At 37.1% G+C, this 20,000-nt stretch overlaps 1 protein-coding gene and 1 pseudogene across 2 annotated transcripts in view; both read left to right on the plus strand.

The window, feature by feature from the left end:
- PBX3 (PBX homeobox 3) overlaps positions 1–20,000 on the plus strand; it is a 225,698-nt gene that overhangs the window by 79,700 nt on the left and 125,998 nt on the right. The window lies entirely within an intron of this gene.
- On the plus strand, positions 14,368–15,272 carry LOC116475667 (small ribosomal subunit protein uS5-like; annotated as a pseudogene).

The raw sequence follows: 20,000 nt of genomic DNA on the forward strand, positions 1-20,000 counted from the left end.
GGGGAAACCTTATCTCTACAAGAAATACAATAATTGGCTGGGCACGGTGGCATGCACCTATTGTCCTGGCTATTCAGGAGGCTGAGGTGGGAGGATAGCTTGAACCTGGGAGGTAGAGGTTGCAGTGAGCTGAGATTGTGCTGCTGCACTCCAGACTGGGCAATGAAGTGAGACTCTGTCCCCCCCCCCAAAAAAAAGAATTATTGAGAACACTAGCAAGCTTTGGCTTATGTGGGTTATATTTATCAGTATTTACTATATTAGAAATTTGAAATTTTTATTAGTTAATTTTAAAATAACAATAACATGTTAGCATAAGTATCATTTTAAAATAAAAAACAACTTATATTTCCAAAATAAAAAATTAGATGATTGATATTGTTTTACATTTTTTTTTTTTACAAATTTCTTTAATGTCTGGCTTCAACAGCAGTTTTCTCGTATCTCCTTCTGCATTCTGTTGTGATGCCATGCTTCACGTAGCCTGTTGTCAACTTCATTGTATACTCATGAACAAATTAGAGTTGAAACAGAAAATGTGACATCTTAATGAATTATGAAAACAGTTTTGACCTTGCAGAGCCCTGAGGGTACCTCAGTGACCCCAGGGGTACCTGGGCCACAGTTTGAAAACCACTGATTTAGAAAGTATCCTTATTTCATCAGTAAGCATCACTGTGTACTTCTGCTATCCTGTATTGCTAACAAGTGTCCATTTTTCTTTTTTACTCTCAGTTTTGGCATTTAGAGGATCAATTCATGATTGTGATATCGCCAAGTTTAATGTAGTAGCTTTGTTTAGTTTAGGAATCTAATTTGGGAACTTTCCTAGAATGTCCTGGAAGGAAGTCTGTTTAATTTTGCATTGGGAGATACTTTATAAATGTTAGCTGTGGGTGGCAGTTTTCAACCAGTTAAATTCTACCATTATCTTTGAGAAAGGCAATAACGTTAATATTTAACTAGTTCCAGAAGTTAGGATAGAACATTTAATTCCAGGAGAAAACAGCTAAAATTGCCTATAGTGAATAGAGATTCTCCCCTAGTAAATTCGTTTATTTACCACAATCTTACCAGGTTCTTGTTGGGGCATGATTTTTACCTATTTTAACATTTTTCATGGCTCAATTATTTTACATATAGGATTCTTTGAAAAAGAAGTGCTTCCTAGCTTTAAATTCAAATAATTTATTTGCTATTCTCATATCTTGATTATTTGTCACAAATGATATAGTAATAACATTCCTTTCTCTTCAAAATGTTTTTATGTGAAGTTCAAACAGAATTGAAAATCAGATAATATAAGTTGTCGACTCTAGCTTGTCTGGAATATTCACCAATTAATGAAGGGTCATTGGTGATTATGGGATTTTTTTCTTTGAAAATATATCTAATGAATACATAAGATATATTTCATAAACATAATATGGTAATGTCAGTACTAAGTATTTAGACAATTCAGCTTATTGTGTGATGACACACATTTTTTTCTTTGAAAATATATGCATAAGATATATTAAATATTTGAAAAATATAATAAAGGTAATGTCAGTACTAAGTATTTAGATGGTTCAACTTATTGTGTGATGACTTTATTCAGAAGAATGGATTGCTCTGACCCTTAATTATGGACATATTTTTTAATTGACACATAATATTTTCTATATTTATGGTGTACACGTGATATTTTGTTGCATGCATAGAATGTGTAATGATCAAGTCAGAGTATTTAAGATATCCATCACCTTAAGTATTTATTATTTCTATGTGTTTGGTAACATTTCAAGTTCTTTCTTGTAGCTACTTTGAAATATACCACACATTATTGCTAACTGTAGTCACTCTACCCTGCTATCAAACATTAGAAATTATACTTTTAATCTAACTGTATGTTTGTACCCATTAAGCAATCCCTCTTTATCCACACCTCCCACCCACACCCCTCCCAGTCTCTGGTGTCTGTCACTCTATTCTCTACCTCTGTGTGATCAACTTTTTTGGCTCCCACATGTAAATGAGAATGTGAAATTGGGACATAATTTTTAACCCAATAAAATTATGCAATATATCAATGAATGTATTTGAATGAAGTATTGGTGGTAATTCTGAAGTAAAGACCCATGTAGGGTATATGAACTTTTTGCATTTTAATTTTTGCTTATGAAATATTTCAAACACATAGCCTTTTATTTCTTCCTGTTAATTTTAATAAATGTTAACATTTTGCCATCTCTGCTTTAGACATTTATTTTAAAAAAATACCCATTTACATATGTTTGAAGGTTCCCCATCCCTTCAGCTCACTAACTTTCCCACCCCAAATTAGTACCTATTTATCTTATGATTGGTACATATTCTTCTCATCTGAAAAATGCTTTTACTACACATACGTGTATTTACAAATAATGTTAGTATTTTTAATATTGACAAATATAATGTGTGTATATATATACACATATAATACCTATATGTAGTGTATACACATTGTACATCTTTTTGTAGTTTGATTTTGTGCTCACCAGTTTTCAACATGTACTGCATTGATTTTGATATCCGTGAATTGATTTTATTAGTTTTACCTGCTTTGTAGTATTCTACCGTGCAGATGAACTTCACATTCATTTCACTATTGATGGATGCTTACATTTCATCTGAAATTTTGATATTATAAACATGCTTGTACACATATTTTTGTCCATATGCAATAATTCCTCTGAGGTATATAACTAGGAATAGAGTTGTTGGGTTTGTAGAGTATGTGTATATCCAACTTTACCTGATGTTGCCAAATTGTTTTCCAAAGTGGTTGTACCAATTTATATTGCTACTAGCAATAAGACTGATACAGAGGTTTGTTCTGGAACTACGCATTTTGGTAAAGGATCAGAAACTAAATTCATCTAGTACCTTAGTCTTCTGTGTCCTTATTTGCTGGATACAGATATTAGTCCTTAGGTTTGGACTTTTACTGGATATAATGATGTGTATTTTGTATTTTTAGAAGTACTAGTTTGCTGTCCAGAGGATTTACTTTGAATTATTAGTAAACCAACAAGATAAACACAAAAGTCATTCAGTTAAATACATTTGCATCACATTTTCACTGGGTAATAATTTTGCTTTTGACCTATCAGATCTGAGATACATATACTCAGAGATACTGAGATATATGTACTGCCTAGACAAATTTTCCAGAGTTTACAGCAACAAATGGTTTATATAGAAATGCTAAAGTATATTTTTATTTGTTAAACATAATTTATTAGGAATAGAACAAAAACCAAGTCACAATAAGGATTTATCAAAACAGAGCCCTATAAGAAGGGAGATGGGAATGAATACAGCTCTTCTGCTATCTTGAACCATTCTATATTCTAAGCCAATTAGAACTGGTAATACAGTTCTACCAGTTGGTCATTTAAGAAAATGCAAGGTTAGAAAAACATTTGATGATCCATCTGGAAAAAAAAGATTGGTCAGTTTTTAAAACTACTTTCTACCCTCAATTAGCATATCATGTCATATCAGACCAAACATAGTAACTTTGAGCTATAGTTAAACAATTTACTTATGATAGGAAGTTATTGACCACAAGGTCTTCTCACAGATTAAAAGTTTGGTAATGTGTTTAGAATGTTCAATTTATTCAATTTGTTAGGAAATCAAAAGGAACATTGAGTCTAAACATCGTTTGACAGATTTGTTTGCCTTTTTCCTATTAAAAGTATTTCAAAACCTTTGATTTGATTCTGAACATCAGTAATGTAAGTCGCCTTCTTTGTTCTAGGATAAACAGAACACATGCTTCTGCAGCTCCCTTGATCAATGAGAAAATGCCTTATATCAAAACCACATGGCGAGAATGTAGCTGTAGGTGATCCCCTGAGAGGTTTTTTGATTGGAGCTGGGAGTCTGGTATTGAAAGAATAGGGAGACAGACAGGTTGTTTGAAAAAACTCCCATCAGACCAAATGCTTGTGTTGGAGCCGTGCTACAACATTTTTCATGTAGAAAGTGCAACTTTATCAATTTTAAATGTTAAAGGCGATTCATTGTATGATTGTAATAACATTTTCACTTTGGAATTTTTGTGTACATCTTTCTGTATTTCATTAGCCAGTGGCCCAGAAATTCATTTATTCACATGCTGCTTGTCAGTCTTCCATTTCTAGAATTTTATTCTCAAAATACATCATTACAAGATTCATTATTTAATTTTTAAAGTCAAATGCAACCGAGGTACATTTTCTTTAGCTAATATACACTTGTCACATTTCTGGACAGCAAGAGAAAATAAGCTTGCCGATTTGGTTTATAATTATATGTATCATATTTACAATGATATTCTTAAGAATTCTATTATTAGATGAGTAATCTCAACATTTAATTGGCTAGTCAGGGGTTGCTTTAAACTTTTGTACATATGCAAGTTTTGGTGCAATTTAGTTAAAAACCTCATTATAGGAGATGAGTATGTGCTTCATTTTTAATATTCCCTCCACTCACTTTGAAGTTTCCTTTGAAAGCCAAACTATTAGGCTTGTTATGTCAGCCCTTTCCTTAAATTAGAAAAAATGAGCAACAAAGCAGTAATATTTTAGTGTTTTTCTGAAAGAAGAGAAGCAAAATAATTGTTTTAAGAAGATTGTAATTGAAGAGTTAGAGTGCCATGGTCTTTTCAAGACTGGTTTGGTCCTGGTGCTGCTCCGTGGCAGTGGAGCTCTAGATGCCTGGCCAAACATCCCTTGCCGACATCTGGAACCAGTTGCAATACATCACTGTCAAAACTGCTTTCTATACGTATCTGCATTTACACATTAGTTACCCACGCAGCACTCATCAAAAAAGCTGAACAATCTTGACATGGTGTCCCTTGTGGAACTGCAAAGGTGAACTGAAGTTGGGAGGCAGTGTCTCGCGTCACTGTCTGCTGAGCTCTTACAACAGGAAGCTTGATTAAAAGTGAAAGGAAAAATTTATCAGTTGCCTCAGCACTGTAGAGTTCAGTATAATTTTTTATTGACAAAAGGGTTATTTTTTGCTATCTAAAGCATAGGTAATATGAGCATTCAACTGATTTTGTTTAGAAATGAGAATATTTTTATTTTTTAGTTGAAAAATATTGCCTTGCATGTTTCTTAGATTTGCTATTACTTATATAAGCTATTTTATTGATCATATTAAGGACAATTTAAATTTAACAATGGAACTATGAAGAATTGTAGATACAATATTGATAGCACTGTGTCAGTTAAATTTAACTGAAGTATAGCATAAAATTTCAGACAAATGAACTTCGTTAGTGTTACATTGGTGATAGTCATGTTTGTGTTTATTAATTTTCAAAAAGCTGAGTAATAGAAAAGGAAAAGTACTTATTTATAGGTGTTTTATATTTGTGTATCATATGCGTTTTTGAAAATGAAATAAGAGTTTTGAACCCCCCAAATTGGCTACTTATATAGGGAACTATACAGAAGCCTTTGCTATCATATCCTCTATAATAGTAATAATAATAATAACATTAATACTAATGATGACAGTGGTTAACATTTACTGGGCTCTTTATGTACTAGACACATTTTGTCTATTGTCTCATTCAAACTTAATAAATGGAGGTAATATTTTTCCCATTTTATAGAAGGAGAACCATGTTTAAAGAAGCTAAATAACTTGTTCACATTCACACAATAAGTGTAGAGCTACGATTCAAACTCTAGCTGTTTGATTCTAAGTCATTGTGGTTTTTTGTTGTTGTTGTTCATTGGTGTGTATGTCTTACTTTTTATTATAAAATTTCCCCCAAATTCACAAAAGTAGAGGGTACAATGAACTCCTATATAACCACCAGTCAGCTTTAACCACTAATATGTTATACTTGTTTTGTATCTCCGTGCAGATTCACATTCCTTCCTTCTGCCCCTTTTTCATATACCTGTCCTTTTCCATATACCATTGACTTGCTGAAAAAATCAGAATGTTTTTCCTGTAGAATGCCCCAATTCTAGATTTGGCTGATACTTCCTTGTGGCAGTATTTAATTTACGCTTCCATTTCCTGAATTTCTTCTAGACTAGAATTAGATCTAAAAGCTTGATTAGATTCATCATGCATCACATCAGCCATAACGTTTAGTCATCTTACTTTTTGCAATGCTAAGACTGATCAGTGGATTAGGTAGTGCCAGCCTGATTTCTTCATTGTAAAGTTCCCCTTCTTTCACCTAATGGTTTTACCATCTATGGATGACCCAGTGCCTGGATTACTGAATTTCTTAGGCCTTGGAAATGGTCCAGTTATGTTATTCTTTCTGTATTTATTAGCCAGAATTTTTTTTTTTTTGAGGTGGAGTCTCGCTCTGTTGCCCAGGCTGAGTGGCGTGATTTCGATTAGCCAGAGTGTTTTAAAAGAGCTTTATTCCATTCACTAGGGCTATTTGGTTACCCAGAAATACAATTCATACTGGAAAGGCAGTATAAAATGTTTAATTCTTTCCCTTTAATTATCAATTTCCAGAGTAATGAGGTAGTGCCTTAGTATCCTCCAGTGGTGTATAACTTTTGATTTTTTTTAGTAGTTATTATGAAGTGTTGACTTTTTGTATATGTAGTGTGTTTTAATCAGTTTCAGACATTATACTTTTTGATGCTGAAATTGTACCACATTTGTCCAGTGGGAACCCCTTCAAGCTGGCTCCTATGTCCTTCTGATAAGACTCCATTATTAGCTTTTTTAGCTTCTTTCTTTCTGGCCCACCAAAACGTGCCAGGCTCATCTTGTACATTTCCTCCACGAGATGTGGAATCTGCCATTTCTCCAAAGAGCCATGGTTCTTTTCATTGAGTAGTGATATACAAAGGCCAAAATTTGAGCCTTAAGGGTACTTATTGCTACTTGGTTGTTTGCTTTCAGGAAAGGAGAGGAGATAAGTGAGCTCACATTGATAATTCTAACTGAAATGTAAGATTACAGGGTTTCACTTAACTTCTTAGATTTTATATTTATATATCTTTTATGACAAAAAATTTATTCTTAACAAAATTAAGATAATTACTTGATTTATTCTATATATTGTTATAAATATATAATGGTTTTCTTTTCTTTTTTTGAGATGGAGTCTCACTCTGTTGCCCAGGCTGGAGTGCAGTGGCGCGATCTCGGCTCACTGCAAGCTCTGCTTCCCGGGTTCATGCCATTCTCCTGCCTCAGCCTCCTGAGTAGCCGGGACTACAGGTGCCCGCCACCACGCCCGGCTAATTTTTTGTACTTTTAGTAGAGATGGGGTTTCGCCGTGTTAGCCAGGATGGTCTCGATCTCCTGATCTCGTGATCCACCTGCCTCAGCCTCCCAAAGTGCTGGGATTACAGGCGTGAGCCACCGTGCCTAGCCTAATGGTTTTCAAATAACAATTGACTATTGACTGAAGTTAAAACTTTCTGTGCAGTTTTTTGGGAGAGGGTCCTCATTATATTTCACTGAAGAGATAGACAGTTACGTCATTTAATTAGTTTTTCTATTCTTAGGATTGTTTTCCCTCATGACTTAGAGCCTGAATGGCAAGTGACTGTCCTCAGATTCACTTGCTTAGATTCTCAGATATAATAGTATTGATCTTTTTCCCTTTGCAGGTATTTATTTGTTGGTGAGTTCTGGGTTTCATGGCTTTTAGGACCCTTTTGTATTTCTCTTTACACCACTGTTTCATATAGCTGCTGATCACAGGTCTTGCTGCTGTTGGGTGTTTTTGGCCACACCTATCTATAATTCCAGGGTTTGGGAGGGATTCCTTGTCACCTGCTTTTGTAGGAAATGTCATCTGTGGTTTATTATTTCCTGATGGCTCTGTCTGGTTTTGTGAGGGAGTTTGGTGAGACTTAAAAATACCTACATTGTGGCCGGGCGCGGTGGCTCACGCTTGTAATCCCAGCACTTTGGGAGGCCAAGGCGGGCGGATCACGAGGTCAGGAGATCGAGACCACGATGAAACCCCGTCTCTACTAAAAATGCAAAAAATTAGCCGGGCGTGGTGGCGGGCGCCTGTAGTCCCAGCTACTCGGAGAGGCTGAGGCAGGAGAATGGCGTGAAGCCGGGAGGCGGAGCTTGCAGTGAGCCCAGATTGCGCCACTGCACTCCAGCCTGGGCGACAGAGCGAGACTCCGTCTCAAAAAAAAAAAAAAAAAAAACACACCTTGTTATGTCATTTCGGGAAGTTCCAGCATCTGGGTAATCTTAACCGCTGTAGCATGCAACTTGGTTTAAGGAAAATTTCTTTGAGCTTTATCCTTGAGTGCTAATTATTGTAGTACAATTAGGAAGGGGAGCAAATAGGGGGAAGAAATTTGTGTTTACTGAGTTCCTGCAATATGCTAAGAATGTACTGGTAATGAAAAAAATTGGCCAGGCGTGGTGGCTCACGCCTGTAATCCCAGCACTTTGGGAGGACGAGAGAGGTAGATTGCCTCAGCTCAGGAGTTTGAGACCAGCCTGGGCAACATGAGAAACCAGTTTCTACTAGAAATAGAAAAATTAGCTGGGCATGGTGGTGCACACCTGTAGTCCCAGCTACTTGGGAGGCTGAGGCAGGAGGATCACCTGAGCCTGGGATGTGGAGGTTGCAGTCAGCCTTGATTGCACCATGCCACTGCACTCCAGCCTGGGCCACAGAGGGAGACGCTGTCTCAAAAAAAAAAAAAAAAACTGTTATCTTGCTGAATCCTCATAATACCACCATAAATTTGTATATCCGAATTTTATAGATTAGAAAACTTGAGGATTAGTAAAACTTGAGGATTAACCTAATGTTATATGGCTAATAAGTGACAGAGGTAGATTCAAACTGAAATGTATCTGACTTCAAATTCTGTGTTTTTCCTATTTAGACTAAATTTACTTTCTAGGAACTTTTTGTAGTATGATTTCGTTCAAAGGAGGCTTGCAGAGTACTGGAAGCTAAAAAGTTTTGGTTGTCTAAAACTTTCGGCTATTTTGAATAATGCTGCTAAGAATATTTGTGTATAAGTTTTTGTGTAGACATATGTTTTCATTTTTCTTTGCTATATATCTTGGAATGGAATTGCTGGGTCATAGATAACTATGTTTAACGTTTGAGGAACTGCCAGCCTCTTTTCCAAAGTGGCTGTACCATTTTGTATTTCTACCTGCACTCCAAGAGGGTTGCAATTTCAGTTTAACTTTAAACAGTATCATTAATTGGATAAACACTGCTTGCTTTCTCTGAGCCAGAGATTTTTCTAGATGTTGGGAATACAGCAATGACTATGGCTGACAAATATGCTGCCCTGAAAGACCATACAATTAAGTGCAGGGAGACAGATAATAAATAAGTCAATAAATAGAATAATTTCAAAGCATGATAAACATTATGAAGTATTGACTGAGGTAGTGGGAGACTTTAGAAAAAATAGTTTGGGAAGGTTTCTATAAGAGAAGGAAAAATATGAGCTGAGACAGAGAAGTATAGCTGAGGAGGGAGCAGGGAAGAAAAACTCTAAAGACATCACCTTTCAACAAGTTTTTAAGGTGGTACATTGATGTGATAGTGGCTAAAACTTAGAATGGATCAATTATTTTTACTTGTTTTTTTATTTTTATTTTTTTGAGACCGAGTCTCACTCTGTTGCCCAGGCTGGAGTGCAGTGGCTTGATCTCGGCTCACTGCAGCCTCCACCTCCCAGGCTCAAGGGATTCTCCTGCCTCAGCCTCCCGGGCAACTGGGATTACAGGCACCACCACTGCGCCCGGCTAATTTTTGTATTTTTAGTAGAGACGGGGGTTGCGCCATGTTGACCAAGCTGGTCTTGAACTCCTGACCTCAGGTGATCCGCCCACCTCTGCCTCCCAAAGTGCTGGGATTACAGGCATGAGCCACCTCACCCGGCCAATTATTTTTACTTGTTTGTGAAATATTTAAATCTCAGCTGGGCATGGTGGCTCATGCCTGTAATCGCAGCACTTTGGGAGGCTGAGGTGGGCAGATCACCTGAGGTCAGGAGTTTGAGACCAGCCTGCCCAACATGGCGAAACCCCGTCTCTACTAAAAATACAAAAAATGAGCTGAGTGTGGCGGCAGGCGCCTATAATCCCAGCTACTCAGGAGGCTGAGGCAGGAGAATTGCTTGAATCTGGGAGGCGGAAGTTGCAGTGAGCCAAGTTCGCGCCACTGCACTCCAGCCTCGGCGACAAGAGCAAAACTCTGTCTCAAAAAAACAAAAAAACAAAAAAACAAAAAAGTGGACAAAATATATGAAAAGACAAGTAACAGAAAAGACAATACAAATAACTCTTAAATGTGGAAAAAAGTCCATCCTCACTCAAAATAGGATAAAAAATAACAATTACTATTCATTGAGTGTTTACTATGTGCCAGGCACAGTTCTAGGCATCTCATATGTATTAACTCGTTTTATTTTCACAAGAATGTTTGAAATTGCAGTATTAATATCCTTGTTTGATGTAGGAAGAGGAGACACAGAGGTTAAGTGACTTGCCCAGGGATGCACAGCTCCAAGTGAGTGGCAGAGCTGGGAGATGGCCCTAGAGTCTATACTCTTAACCATTATATTCTACTGACTTGCAAGAGTCAAAACAAAAACAAAGAGACAACCTACAGAATGGGAGAAAGTATTTGCAAGCTATTTAATTGACAAGGGATTAATAACTAAAATATGTAAGGAACTCAAACAACTCTATAGCAAAAAAAAAAAAATCTGATTTTAAAATGGGCAAAAGATCTAAATAGACATTTCTCAAAAGAAGACATATGAATGGTCAACAGGTGTATGAAAATGCCCAGCATCACTAATTGTCAGAGAAATGCAAATCAAAACCACAATATAATAGCATCTCATCCCAGTTAAAACAGCTTTTATCAAAAAGACAAAACATAACATGCTGGCAAGGATGTAGAGACAGGGGAACATTCATACACTATAGTTAGTGCAGGCACTATGGAAAACAGTATGGAGCTTCCTCAAAAAACTGAAAATAGAACTATGATATGATCTAGTAATCACCCTGCTGGGCATATATCCAAAGAAAAGGAAATCAGTATATCAAGACAATCTGCACTCCCTTGTTTATTGCAGCACTATTCACAATAGCGAAGATATAGACTCAACCTTAGTGTCTATCAGTGGATGAATGGATAAAGAAAATGTGATACATATATTAATACATAGTGGAATGTTATTTAGCCATGAAAAAGAAAGAATAGAATCTTGTCATTTGTAACAACATGGATGGAACGAGAGGACAATTATATTAAGTGAATTAAGTCAGGCACAGAAACACAAATATCCCATGTTCTCACTGATATGTGGAAGCTAAAAAAAATTGATCTTGGCCAGGCGCGGTGGCTCACCCCTGTAATCTCAGCACTTTGGGAGGCCGAGGCAGGTGGATCACGAGGTCAAGAGATCGAGACCATCCTGGCCAACATGGTGAAACCCCGTCTCTACTAAAAATACAAAAAATTAGCCGGGCGTGGTAACGGGTGCCTGTAGTCCCAGCTACTCGGGAGGCTGAGGCAGGAGAATGGCGTGAACCTGGGAGGCGGAGCTTGCAGTGAGCCGAGATTGCGCCACAGCACTCCAGCCTGGGTGACAGAGCGAGACTCCGTCTCAAAAAAAAAAAAAAAATTGATCTTGTGGAGATAGAGTAGAATGATGATTGCCACAGGGTGGGAAGGGTAGGTAGTCAGGGAGGGGGTACTAAAAGGGGTTGGTTAATGGGTACAAAAATTTGGTTAGAAGGAATAAGATCTAGAGTTTGGTAGCTCAGTAGAGTGACCTATAGTTAACAGTAATTTATTGTATATTTCAAAATAGCTATAAGAGTGACATTGGAATGTTCCCAACATAAACTAATGATAAATGTTTAAGATGATGGATATTCTAGTCACCCTGATTTGATTATTATACATTTTATGCTTGTATTGAAATATCCTACCATAAATATGTAAAACTACTATGTATCCATAACATTTTTTAAAGAGTCAAAACAAGTAAAACTTCCCTGAGCTACTATTTTTTATCTGTCAGATTAGCAAAGATCAAAAAGTATAACAGTGTGATAGAGAACTGGTATAGAGACTCTTAGAAATTGCTAGTGGGAACATAAATTGGTACAACCTTTCTTTGAGGGCAGTTTGGAAGTATCTATCAAAATTTAAATATCACAATTCTTTGTCCTAGCAATTGCAATTCTTGGCATTTAGCCTTCATACATATTTGCATGTAAGAAATGTGTGTGTTCAGAGATACTTGTAATATTGGTTAGAATAGTAAAAGCTTGGAAACCACCTAAATGTTTAACAGTAGAGGGCTGGTTAAATTATGTTACTCCTATTCAATGTAGTACTATGCAGTCTGTCAAAGAGAGTGATGAAGCTCTGTATGCACTAATACAGAACCAGTTTACAAGCTGTGTTGTTAAGTCAGAAAGATAAGTACATGATGGTATATATATGTATTATATACATGTATATCTGATATAGGAAAAATAATAGAAATGTATACTTATTTTGTGTGTGTGTATATATTACACAAATATATATACACGTGTATAAATATATATATAATTTATTTTATATATATAAAATATTTCCAGAAGAATATACAAGAAACATGATGCTATTTGCCTCTGGAGGAAAACAACGTGTTTGGGGTCAAGAATAGGAAAGAGACTTAAAAATGTTGTACTTTTTGCATTTTGAACTATGTAACGCTATATTTAAAATGTTAAAATGAAAATATACTTTAAGAGGAATCTAAATGATAATACTTAAGGTTAATAAAGAGCCACTTTGAATTGTTCTGCAGTTTTATTTTCCTAAACGGTAAAGGTCTCAAGACTTTTTTTTTTCTCCCTGGGTTCATGCCATTCTTCCGCCTCAGCCGCCCGAGTAGCTGGGACTACAGGTACCCGCCACAATGCCCGGCTAATTTTTTGTATTTTTATTAGAGATGGGTTTCACCGTGTTAGCCAGGATGGTCTCAATCTCCTGATCCACCCACCTCGGCCTTCCAAAGTGCTGGGATTACAGGCATGAGCCACCATGCCCGGCCTAGACTTTTTATAGTCTTTGTTTTGTTGGTCTTTTTTCAAAAGATAGCAACCAAAGGGTGCATTCTAGGTTTGTACTGCCCTGTTGAAATGGTAGATAGAAACATTCTAATAGCAGAGCCAATGTCATGTATTTGATACCATATGGAAGAAAAAGGTTGTACGATCTTTTCTTTCTTTTGTTTTTGCGACAGGGTTTTGTTCTGTCATCCAGACTGAAATGCAGTGGCGTGATCACAGGTCACTGCAGCCTCCTGGGCTCAAGGGATTCTTCTGCCTCAGTCCCCTGAGTAGCTAGGACTACAGGTGTGCGCCACAATACCTGGCTAATTGTTAAAATTTTTGGTAGAAACAGAGTCTTACTGTGTTGGCCGGGGCCTAATGTTGGCCTAGCTCGAGTGATCCTCCTGTGTCGGTCTCCCAAAGTGCTAAGATAACAGCGATGAGCCGCCGTACCTGGCATCTTCTAAGTCCACTTGGGACAATGGGTTCTTGCTCTCACAATTTTCAAGAGACCTCTATAATTTGTATGAGTGATTGCTACATCACACTACAAACTGTTTTCCATTTGTAATTACTCAGCTTTTAGCTCCTTGGTATCCCCAAGAACTTTAGGTATATTTTGGCAGACAAGAAGATTTGGACTGTAAATGGGAAATGATAGGAAGATATACTTTGCAGGATATGAAAAATCTGTCAAATCACATTCTTAAGATATAACCAATTTACCTACATAAATATAATTGTTGATTGCTAGTTGTGCAACTTGCTGTTGTTTGTTATTTACAAGATTAAATTGGTTTCTGCTAATGTCAAGTGACAAAAATATAGATAGATAACACTAGCTCTTTGTACCAAAGTACAAAACATTAGAGAGAACAAAGGCCAGGAGTCGTGGCTGGTACTAACTAGGTCTAGGTTAGAAATGTATGGCACTAATCTGGGAAGGTTTTATAAAATGAAAAGAATAAAGTAGAATTGTGAAGGCAGAAAGGAATGGATTTTTGGAAGGACGTGTTAGATTTTCCAGGAAAGTGATAGAAGTTTTTGCCAAGGTAGAGGAAGAAGTGAAGGCAGCAAGTTAGGATGGAGATTTTTGGTAGAGCTTAACACACGGAGGTGAATGGTTCAGAATATGGGATTTGGAGTCATTCAGACCTGGATTTGGGTTTCAGTTTCACTATTTCCCAGTTAGGTTGCCTTGAGGAAGTAACTTAAAATAATCTTTCTGTGTCTCACTTTTAAAATTTCTAAAATGGAGCTTCTTTTCCAAGAAAACACCAAATGGCGGATGACGCCGGTGCAGCGGGGGGTGCCCGGAGGCCCTGGTGGCCCTGGGATGGGGAACTGCGGTGGCTTCCGCGGAGGTTTCGGCAGTGGCATCCGGGGCCAGGGTCGCGGCCGTGGACGGGGCCGTGGCCGAGGCCGCGGAGCTCGCAGAGGCAAGGCCGAGGATAAGGAGTGGATGCCCGTCACCAAGTTGGGCCGCTTGGTCAAGAACATGAAGATCAAGTCCCTGGAGATCTATCTCTTCTCCCTGCCCATTAAGGAATCAGCGATCATTGACTTTTTCCTGGGGGCCTCTCTCAAGGATGAGGTTTTGAAGATTATGCCAGTGCAGAAGCAGACCCGTGCCGGCCAGCGCACCAGGTTCAAGGCGTTTGTTGCTATCGGGGACTACAATGGCCACGTCGGTCTGGGTGTTAAGTGCTCCAAGGAGGTGGCCACCGCCATCCGTGGGGCCATCATCCTGGCCAGGCTCTCCATTGTCCCCGTGCGCAGAGGCTACTGGGGGAACAAGATCGGCAAGCCCCACACCGTCCCTTGCAAGGTGACAGGCTGCTGCGGCTCTGTGCTGGTGCGCCTCATCCCTGCACCCAGCGGCACTGGCATCGTCTCCGCACCTGTGCCTAAGAAGCTGCTCATGATGGCTGGTATCGATGACTGCTACACCTCAGCCCGGGGCTGCACTGCCACCCTGGGCAACTTCGCCAAGCCCACCTTTGATGCCATTTCTAAGACCTACAGCTACCTGACCCCCGACCTCTGGAAGGAGACCGTATTTACCAAGTCTCCCTATCAGGAATTCACTGACCACCTCCTCAAGACCCACACCAGAGTCTCCGTGCAGCGGACCCAGGCTCCAGCTGTGGCTACAACATAGGATTTTTATACAAGAAAAATAAAGTGAATTAAGCGTGAAAAAAAAAATTCTAAAATGGAGATAATTATATAGTGGTTACCTCATAGAGTAGCTGTGAGAATTAAATGAAATTGTACATGAAAACATATAGTCAAGCACTTTACACACAGAAGATACTCAATAGATATGTTACTACTATTAACAATAATTTTTGAGGTGAACCAGTTAAATCTCATTCATTGTTGTAGACTTGAGGAATCAAGAGGGAACATGGTGATGAATAAAGGGGAGTATACTCAGATTCAGAAGATCTCTCACTTGTTCAGATCTGTAGATTGAGTAAATGAATCTCTTTTTCATGGAAATTCAATTAGAATGAGGTTCCAAAGAAAGAGGAAGGAAACAGAAATAACCCTATAACAGAAATATTTCCAATCTTTGTAAGCTCCTGTTGTGCCAGATGAACTGATGTAACTTCTTCACAATAAAAGTTAGCAAGATTTAATGTAGGCAGAAGGAGAGAGAAAAGCCAAAGATTTATGGGGAGTTTAAAAGCCTGGAAATGAGAGCCTTTTGGTTCTCTTGTCTCTGATAGGAAAGTTAGGGAAGATGTTTTAGATATGTATAGTTTTGGATTACTGGATCACATCCAAGTATATATATTGTATGGACAAGAAGACATGAAAGGCCGAGGAAAGCAAAAGAGAAAAGGGATAATGTTGGGATATGATTCTTAAACATTCCAAGACTGTCTTTTCAGTGACCTCCCTGTTTATGGAATTGAGATAATGTACTCCTGACATCTGATATATGTATACTCTATTTTGAAGTATTTTGCTGTCTTAAATTCTTAGTATAAAGCAAAAGCTTTAAGAAACCTGTACAGTGTTCTATTATCTGTCAGTCTTGTGGTACTCATTTCTGGGCTTTGAGGAGCACTATGGACAGTGGGCCATTCAGATGCCTCTTTGTAAATATGGGTATCAGCAGAGAGATTTTTAAAAATGTTTTTCGTGTTCACAGACCTGTCTTGTTTTTTTTAAAAATCTTAAATAATAAATAGTGAAGATTAATAATTGTGACTTGTCTAGCATTATGGTGATATTTAAACTGTTTTCCAGAAGATTTTTCTATAGATGGAAACAACTTTGGAATAAAGGAGGAATGTTTTTCAGGATGGAGTTTTTTATTTTTCATTTTTTAGCACACTGGAAATGTGTCCATTGTGTTTTAGATGCCACTTACAATGAATTTGTTTAATAGTGTTCTTTTGGTCAGATGTAAATAATGCTGTCCTGCATATGCTGGCCTTTTAGCAATTGTTTCTTATGGGCAGTGTGTCACGAAAGGTGTAGTAACATATTTTTTTCTGGCCTTTTCTTCTTGGCTTTTATATTATTACTTATATATGCTTCTAGAAGTTTATTAGTGACTTTTAACACACCTTCCATCCCTTAGCTATAGCTAACCCTCTGAGTGAATTTTTCTCTCTTTCCTTTAAAGAATTGGCCATTTTTCTCTCTTAACTCCTCGATCTCCTTGGTACATTGACTGTAATTTTATAACACTAGTATTCTATATCTTTCTATATCAAGAAAATTTTTACTTGAAAACTGTTAGTTTTAAAATATGCTATATGTCTTTTGGGAAGTCATATATATGAGTAGGGTGAAGGGCAAAGACTGGAAATGTTTATGTTACAGAGTTATTTCTTCATTCTTCTTCTTTCCTTTGATCCTCATTCTAATTGAATTGCCCAGAAAAGGGCATTGTAAAGAGAGTCCAAGGTAAGGGTTTGAACCCAGAGTATTCCTCCTTTGTGAAATTATTTGCTTGTTTGATTTTAAGTCGTTCAGTTTGTTACTTTTAAGTCTCCATAGAGTCTTACAGCTGTTTGATTTCTATTAGTTCAATTATTATATTATATAGCATCTAACTATATTGTTCTTTAGAAATTCTTAAATTATTATGTACTAACACTTACTAGGGCTAACCATGTGCTAGGGACTATGATAGCCTCTTTGCATGGAATTTATTATGGTTTGTTTGATTATTCCTATTTTTCACATGAAGAAATTAAGGTCCAGAGAGGTTTAATAAATTGTCTAAGTCAGCTAGTTATTAAGTAGTAGAACTTGGACTTGTTACCAAGTTTTATCTAAATCCTAAAACTATAGCCTTGGATCTTAAACTATTTGAATAATCGGGTAAATACAGATAATTAAATTTATTCTCACTGTTGAAAACTCAAAAAATTTGTGGCAGTGTTTTTAAAATCAGACTTAGCTAATGCTTGGTTCTGTGGGTGTAGGAGAAATGTTGTAGATGATTCTTTTGTTTGTGTTAATCTAGCACCCCCTAGGTAATATGTTTTTTGTCTTGAACTTGTGATGTGGTAGGCACCAGAGAAATGCATGGCTAGATTTTTATGTACGTAACTGTTGCAACAGGACATTTATAACCATTCTACTTTTCTTCCTTTTTGCTATTTCATCCCAGGAGTGTTGTCTTACCCCAGTTTATTCAGTGACAGAGAAGACAGGAAAAGAGTGAAGTCTCTGGAGTATAGCTCTACTGGTGTATGACTTGTTTTGGTCTTGAGCTTGCTTGCAATGCCTCTAGTACATAGACCCAGCTTTTGTTCAGAATGCTGTTGAATGGGCAGTGCTTACTTTACTGTAGCCAGAATTGATTATCTTGGTTAAAGAATCAAGGGAGATTAAGTTGATCTCTTAACTGTTCTGGATGTTGGAGTTAATCTCAGAAACATGTAGTAAACTGCAGTATTGGTTTAGTGTGGAACACTTTAGTTAAGATGTGTAGAGATAGTTTGACCTCAGTGCTTGTGCTTTTCAGTGAAGCTTTTATTGTACTGTTAACAAAAATCTAGATGAAAAATTTGAGTAAAAGACTATATTTTATCTGAAATATGAGATGATTTTATGAGACATTTATAATTCAGAAAGCATGGATTATATTGTCTCTCAACCTCTAATTTTGAAAACTTTCATTTATATCTGTATATTTTGATCAAGGGTCAATTTGTCTTCTGCCTTCTGGTGATGAAGTAACTGACCTCCTTAAGATGGGGTTAGAAATATAAGTCATTTCTTAAAGCAAAAAGTTGCTGTAGCGAGTTTTCCTTGTGCTAGCTCTTCTCTTTCAGGCCATCTTACTGAAGCTAAACATCAGTTCACTTGACAACTTTACTCAATTCTAGGCAACAGTGGCTATGCTCTGGCCTGCAGAGACAGTGAATCCATTCTGGCTCTGACACCCAATTTTATTGTAAAACACATTCATGTTGACATCATATCAGTTTTCTGAACTATTACATGCATAAAAGAATTCACCCCTTTCCATTCAGTCTTTTTCAGCCTTCCAGTTAGGAGAAATCTGCACACCCAGTGTTTTCATTTTGCATTTAATGTGGTCTAGTCCAGAAAATAGCAGCTTCAGTTAAAAAAATGTTTTTCTTGAGGCACCTTTCAGAGTGTGTTAGCTTAATGGTATTCATTGGTAGGAGAGGACTAAGGAGAAATGCACAAGGCAGTTTTTAGGAGAGAACAGTTGAAGTTTAGGGTAAAACAAGTCAATATTGACCCAAGATTATGGGGTTTAGTTGCTCGACTTCTTTTGCATGCGACTGCTATTTGAAGGATTTCTTGCTGAGCCTCGTCCATGCCCAAGTTTGTGGGCTTTGCCTCCTACTTGATCTTTTTGGTTGTATTGTTTTTGTGAAGGCCTTTGATTGCTGATTTTTTTGTTTACTTGTTTTACTTACATTGGAATTTGCTAGTTTTGCACTTGGAGTTTGTTTCAAATATAATTCAAATCTTCGTCTTTAGTTTATGGGGGAAATAAATGTTTTTTGTTTACAAAATTAAGCTCTTTCATTTTTATATCAGTTCTAGCTTTGTACTGAGTTTTGCTGAGGCTATCCTTGGTTTTCACGATAAAGAAATTTCACCTTTTCACTTTTTACAGGGCTTGATTGACTTATTTGGTTTCCTGATCCTAAATATTAAGATATTTTATTTTCCTTCTTCTCTGTGAATACAGGTCTCCCTAAAATATCCACAAACCTATTTGGGGAATTTAATAAGGTTTTCCTTGTTATTTGGTTCTACTGTTCTGAGACTGCCCATTGGGAATTTCATTTACCCATAAGAGACTGACATTCTTACATGGAGTGATTGCAAATTTTGTTTTTAAACTAATATCATAAATATCTTCAATTGATTTTACTTAAATGTGAGTATAATTTACATAAAATTTAAAAAGGGATGGTTCTCAACCCTACGGATGTAGATGTTAACTAATTCTTATTTATATGATTTGGGGCCTGGTATGGTCATATGGGGTATACGGAGAATTTTTAAAAAGGCTTTTTCCTATTGTCTGTATTTCCTAAATATTATGGGCAGAATAAGGTTGTATTAGAGAGAGAAAATTGCGAACATACCCTGACTTTCCACCGGCTGGATGCACATTATCTTTATCTTTATTTATTAATAAAAGACGGAATGCCTTGGAAAACAAAAGGTTTTAATGGCCGGTGCTTGGTATCCTTGACAACAGTCCCGAAAGAATATTACATTAGGGCACCAGAGAACTTTTAAAAATAAGTAATGGAATTCCGTCTCTGTTATGCTTTTAGTAGTCATTTCGGCCATGGTGCAGCGAGGTCATAAGCTGAGCTCAGTGAAGGGAGCCAGAACATGAAATGATGCTGAGAGAACGTCTGGGAGATGAGAGGTACAGAATTACAAGC

Source organism: Hylobates moloch, unplaced genomic scaffold, assembly GCF_009828535.3.
Source record: "Hylobates moloch isolate HMO894 unplaced genomic scaffold, HMol_V3 SCAFFOLD_10, whole genome shotgun sequence".
Lineage (NCBI taxonomy): Eukaryota > Metazoa > Chordata > Mammalia > Primates > Hylobatidae > Hylobates > Hylobates moloch.